At 42.8% G+C, this 6,385-nt stretch overlaps 1 long non-coding RNA gene across 1 annotated transcript; it reads left to right on the top strand.

The window, feature by feature from the left end:
- The first annotated feature begins 211 nt into the window (after positions 1-211).
- LOC116367820 (uncharacterized) lies at positions 212-643 on the top strand. The gene is made up of 3 exons (XR_004208463.1): positions 212-274; positions 367-436; positions 601-643. It is a non-coding gene; the product is annotated as an uncharacterized LOC116367820 (long non-coding RNA).
- The last annotated feature ends 5,742 nt before the right edge of the window (positions 644-6,385 follow it).

The following is a 6,385-nucleotide window of genomic DNA, read 5'->3' as shown; positions in this document are numbered from 1 at the left end:
GGATGGTAATCACATACATGATTGGCTTCATCTAGAATCATGGATACCTTTCATGTGAGTACTCACACACAATATTTTTTTTACATACCTCAGAAGGAAGATACCTCAATATCTGGAAGCACTGTCTCGTGTACAATTGCTAATGCTATCTCTGAAATGTCTAACAAAATGTTGACTTGATCGTTTCATCAAGACCTTCTCATCACAAGTTGAACTAGTGGTCAACATTGGGACAATGCAGCCATAAATAACATGGACCAATATTTTCATGGAGGTAAGCACTATATTTCTGATGGGTTTAAAGATTGTATTACATTATCTTACCATAGATATTTTTCCTCTAATTGGCTCCTGTTCCTCCAACAGTGAGCAAGACCTGCCAGCAGAGCTCACTGGAGCAGGGAGACATGCCGTCATCCTTTTGGCGCCTGACAAAGTACACTTTTCTCTTCTAAATACACTATTGTAACATCTTCTGCACAAAGTTACATTCCTAATTAGATTGGTGTTAAGTGAGAAAGAATCCTAAAGATGGTCCAATGGGCATGGTCTGAAGCCTCTTCCCATCTCAGTGTGTTGAAACCACCTGATTTCTTGCAGGCTTGAGATTCAGATCCTGCTGAACGATGTTAAGCATTCGATTACCACATGCAGGGGACGCTGAACACATGCAGGGGCAGTGTATTGAGTTGCAGACTGCCATGTCTAAGGTAGTGTCAGATGAGTCTCAGATACAGAAGAATAAGTCTATGAGTGGTATGGTGATAATGATTGAGATGGTGATTATAATAATGATGACTAGGCGGTACCCCACCCTAAGGGCAGTAAATCATTGGATCTGATTAATTAAATTCAATGCAATTCAATCTTGAGGACTGCAACCATAGAAATACAATGACTTTACACTAATAATAAGCTATTGTCAACTTGCCGTCAATGCTTATCTTGCTCATTGCTCACTGTCAATTGCTGACTGTTACCCTATGAGTGGCAACTATTATTGATTTCTCACAGAAAAATTATTTGGTTGCAAATGTACCTGGGGCCATGTTAGGCTACTCATTTTGAATCCACCGGTGGCAACTTGTGTGACCATAAAAGTCTGTGCGACTTGGCACAGTAAAATAATTTGGTTACTGCCTGCCCTACATCATAGAAGGCACTTCAAGTCGAACTAGGACATTTTGACATTTCTGACTCACTAACTCGTCATGGAATGACTAACTCGTCATGGAAAGTTTCCCACTTGTGAAGTATTAGAATCAACCAGTAGGAAGCTCTACGCTAATAACTTACATTCATTTTAACTCTGAGGTTCCAAGTTTCCGATGGCATGTGAATGAGTCAATAATTGCTATGGTCATTTTGAATGTTCAGTCAGTGAGCATTATGGGTAATTATCCTACATACTTACATCAAATACTTTATGATAGCATCATCTCCTGTAGTAACAGTGCCATTCCAAACACAATAAATGTGAAAATGAACAAAGATACAAAATATTGCTAAAGTGAAGAAAATCAGCTCAAAATTGTAGGAGGAAATGCCCCTGCAGCAGGGAGGCTTACGGTATTATAATATATTGTAGATAACATTAATATAATTTGTGTATTTACAATATCAGTACACATACAAATGAAAGTATATGCTAGGGAATGATCTACACTGAGTGAACAAAACATTAAGAACACCTTCCTATTGATGTCCCACCCTTGGTGGTGGACCATTGTTGATACTCAGGGAAAACTATTGAGCTGAAAAAACCCAACAGCTTCTGGCACCTACTACCATACTCTGTTCAAAGGGACTTAAATGTTTGGTCTTGCCCATTCACCCTCTGAATGACACACATACACAATCCATGTCTCAATTGTCTAAAAGTCCATCTTTAACCTGTCTCCTCCCCTTCATCTACACTGAGAAGAAGATTTAACAATTAACATCAATAAGGGATTATAGCTTTCACCTGATTAGTCTGTGTCACAGAAAGAGAAGGTGTTCTTAATAATGTTTAATACACTCAGTGTACTATGTGTCAATGATGCTATAGATTCCAAGTGGTTGATTTTTTAGGGAATGACTATATGCTCTATTTTATACCTGCAGTTCATCACAGCAGCTGATGTTGCTGTACAGAGGAAGGAGATCCTCCGAGCATCAGGCCTCATCCCTGAACAAAAGGAGTTGATCCTCCTCATGGCCAGTATCACTGCGCAGAGGAAGGGAATCGTCCCAATGTCCAGTGTCCCTGCACACAGGGAGGGGATCCTCCTCACAGCCAGTGTCCCTGTGAAGAATGGAAACAATCATCCACAACCACCTCCCATCATCCCCATGGTGGCACCACTGTGGAAATGGGATGGTGGTCCGATAGTCCAGGATTATGAGGAAAAATTGGCCCTCTTTCTGGGACTCACCCACAAACAGGACCAAGCCTGACCTGCTGAGGAGTGACGGACTCCATCCTAGCTGGAGGGGTGCTCTCATCTTATCTACCAACATAGACAGGGCTCTAACTCCTCTAGCTCCACAATGAAATAGGGTGCAGGCCAGGCAGCAGGCTGTTAGCCAGCCTGCCAGCATAGTGGAGTCTGCCACTAGCACAGTCAGTGTAGTCAGCTCAGCTATCACCATTGAGACCGTGTCTGTGCCTCGACCTAGGTTGGGCAAAACTAAACATGGCGGTGTTCGCCTTAGCAATCTCACTAGGATAAAGACTACCTCCATTCCTGTCATTATTGAAAGAGATCATGATACCTCACATCTCAAAATAGGGCTACTTAATGTTAGATCCCTTACTTCAAAGGCAATTATAGTCAATGAACTAATTACTGATCATAATCTTGATGTGATTGGCCTGACTGAAACATGGCTTAAGCCTGATGAATTTACTGTGTTAAATGAGGCCTCACCTCCTGGCTACACTAGTGACCATATCCCCCGTGCATCCCGCAAAGGCGGAGGTGTTGCTAACATTTACGATAGCAAATTTCAATTTACAAAAAAAAGACATTTTCGTCTTTTGAGCTTCTAGTCATGAAATCTATGCAGCCTACTCAATCACTTTTTATAGCTACTGTTTACAGGCCTCCTGGGCCATATACAGCGTTCCTCACTGAGTTCCCTGAATTCCTATCGGACCTTGTAGTCATAGCAGATAATATTCTAATCTTTGGTGACTTTAATATTCAAATGGAAAAGTCCACAGACCCACTCCAAAAAGCTTTCGGAGCCATCATCGACTCAGTGGGTTTTGTCCAACATGTCTCTGGACCCACTCACTGTCACAGTCATACGCTGGACCTAGTTTTGTCCCATGGAATAAATGTTGTGGATCTTAATGTTTTTCCTCATAATCCTGGACTATCGGACCACCATTTTATTACGTTTGCAATTGCAACAAATAATCTGCTCAGACCCCAACCAAGGAACATCAAAAGTCGTGCTATAAATTCACAGACAACACAAAGATTCCTTGATGTCCTTCCAGATTCCCTCTGTCTACCCAAGGACGCCAGAGGACAAAAATCAGTTAACCACCTAACTGAGGAACTCAATTTAACCTTGCACAATACCCTAGATGCAGTTGCACCCCTAAAAACTAAAAACATTTCTCATAAGAAACTAGCTCCCTGGTACACAGAAAATACCCGAGCTCTGAAGCAAGCTTCCAGAAAATTGGAACGGAAATGGCGCCACACCAAACTGGAAGTCTTCCGACTAGCTTGGAAAGACAGTACCGTGCAGTACCGAAGAGCCCTTACTGCTGCTCGATCATCCTATTTTTCTAACTTAATTGAGGAAAATAAGAACAATCCGAAATTCCTTTTTGATACTGTCGCAAAGCTAACTAAAAAGCAGCATTCCCCAAGAGAGGATGACTTTCACTTTAGCAGTGATAAATTCATGAACTTCTTTGAGGAAAAGATTATGATTATTAGAAAGCAAATTACGGACTCCTCTTTAAATCTGTGTATTCCTTCAAAGCTCAGTTGTCCTGAGTCTGCACAACTCTCCCAGGACCTAGGATCAAGAGAGACGCTCAAGTGTTTTAGTACTATATCTCTTGACACAATGATGAAAATAATCATGGCCTCTAAACCTTCAAGCTGCATACTGGACCCTATTCCAACTAAACTACTGAAAGAGCTGCTTCCTGTGCTTGGCCCTCCTATGTTGAACATAATAAACGGCTCTCTATCCACCGGATGTGTACCAAACTCACTAAAAGTGGCAGTAATAAAGCCTCTCTTGAAAAAGCCAAACCTTGACCCACAAAATATAAAAAACTATCGGCCTATATCGAATCTTCCATTCCTCTCAAAAATTTTAGAAAAGGCTGTTGCGCAGCAACTTACTGCCTTCCTGAAGACAAACAATGTATACGAAATGCTTCAGTCTGGTTTTAGACCCCATCATAGCACTGAGACAGCACTTGTGAAGGTGGTAAATGACATTTTAATGGCATCGGACCGAGGCTCTGCATCTGTCCTCGTGCTCCTAGTACTTAGTGCTTCTTTTGATACCATCAATCACCACATTCTTTTGGAGAGATTGGAAACCCAAATTGGTTTACACGGACAAGTTCTGGCCTGGTTTAGATCTTATCTGTCAGAAAGATATCAATTTGTCTCTGTGAATGGTTTGTCCTCTGACAAATCAACTGTAAATTTCGGTGTTCCTCAAGGTTCCGTTTTAGGACCACTATTGTTTTCACTATATATTTTACCTCTTGGGGATGTTATTCGAAAACATAATGTTAACTTTCACTGCTATGCGGATGACACAAAGCTGTACATTTCAATGAAACATGGTGAAGCCCCAAAATTGCCCTTGCTAGAAGCATGTGTTTCAGACATAAGGAAGTGGATGGCTGCAAACTTTCTACTTTTAAACTCAGACAAAACAGAGATGCTTGTTCTAGGTCCCAAGAAACAAAGAGATCTTCTGTTGAATCTGACAATTAATCTTAATGGTTGTACAGTCGTCTCAAATAAAACTGTAAAGGACCTTGGCGTTACTCTGGACCCTGATCTCTCTTTTGAAGAACATATCAAGACCATTTCAAGGACAGCTTTTTTCCATCTACGTAACATTGCAAAAATCAGAAACCTTCTGTCCAAAAATGATGCAGAAAAATTCATCCATGCTTTTGTCACTTCTAGGTTAGACTACTGCAATGCTCTACTTTCCGGCTACCCGGATAAAGCACTAAATAAATTTCAGTTGGTGCTAAATACAGCTGCTAGAATCCTGACTAGAACCAAAAAATTGGATCATATTACTCCAGTGCTAGCCTCTCTACACTGGCTTCCTGTCAAAGCAAGGGCTGATTTCAAGGTTTTACTGCTAACCTACAAAGCATTACATGGGCTTGCTCCTACCTATCTCTCTGATTTGGTCCTGCCGTACATACCTACGGTCACAAGACGCAGGCCTCCTAATTGTCCCTAGAATTTCTAAGCAAACAGCTGGAGGCAGGGCTTTCTCCTATAGAGCTCCATTTTTATGGAACGGTCTGCCTACCCATGTCAGAGACGCAAACTCGGTCTCAACCTTTAAGTCTTTACTGAAGACTCATCTCTTCAGTGGGTCATATGATTGAGTGTAGTCTGGCCCAGGAGTGGGAAGGTGAACGGAAAGGCTCTGGAGCAACGAACCGCCCTTGCTGTCTCTGCCTGGCCGGTTCCCCTCTTTCCACTGGGATTCTCTGCCTCTAACCCTATTACAGGGGCTGAGTCACTGGCTTACTGTGGCTCTCTCATGCCGTCCCTGGAAGGGGTGTGTCACCTGAGTGGGTTGATTCACTGATGTGGTCATCCTGTCTGGGTTGGCGCCCCCCCTTGGGTTGTGCCATGGCAGAGATCTTTGTGGGCTATACTCAGCCTTGTCTCAGGATGGTAAGTTGGTGGTTGAAGATATCCCTCTAGTGGTGTGGGGGCTGTGCTTTGGCAAAGTGGGTGGGGTTATATCCTTCCTGTTTGGCCCTGTCCGGCGGTGTCCTCGGATGGGGCCACAGTGTCTCCTGACCCCTCCTGTCTCAGCCTCCAGTATTTATGCTGCAGTAGTTTATGTGTCGGTCAGTTTGTTATATCTGGAGTACTTCTCCTGTCCTATTTGGTGTCCTGTGTGAATCTAAGTGTGCGTTCTCTAATTCTCTCCTTCTCTCTTTCTTTCTCTCTCTCGGAGGACCTGAGCCCTAGGACCATGCCCTAGGACTACCTGACATGATGACTCCTTGCTGTCCCCAGTCCATCTGACCGTGCTGCTGCTCCAGTTTCAACTGTTCTGCCTTATTATTATACGACCATGCTGGTCATTTATGAACATCTTGGCCATGTTCTGTTATAATCTCCACCCGGCACAGCCAGAAGAGGACTGGCCA

This window comes from Oncorhynchus kisutch, unplaced genomic scaffold, assembly GCF_002021735.2.
Source record: "Oncorhynchus kisutch isolate 150728-3 unplaced genomic scaffold, Okis_V2 scaffold1774, whole genome shotgun sequence".
Lineage (NCBI taxonomy): Eukaryota > Metazoa > Chordata > Actinopteri > Salmoniformes > Salmonidae > Oncorhynchus > Oncorhynchus kisutch.
The sequence above is the reverse complement of the archived record's forward strand: the minus strand, read 5'-3'. Positions and strand labels throughout refer to the sequence as shown.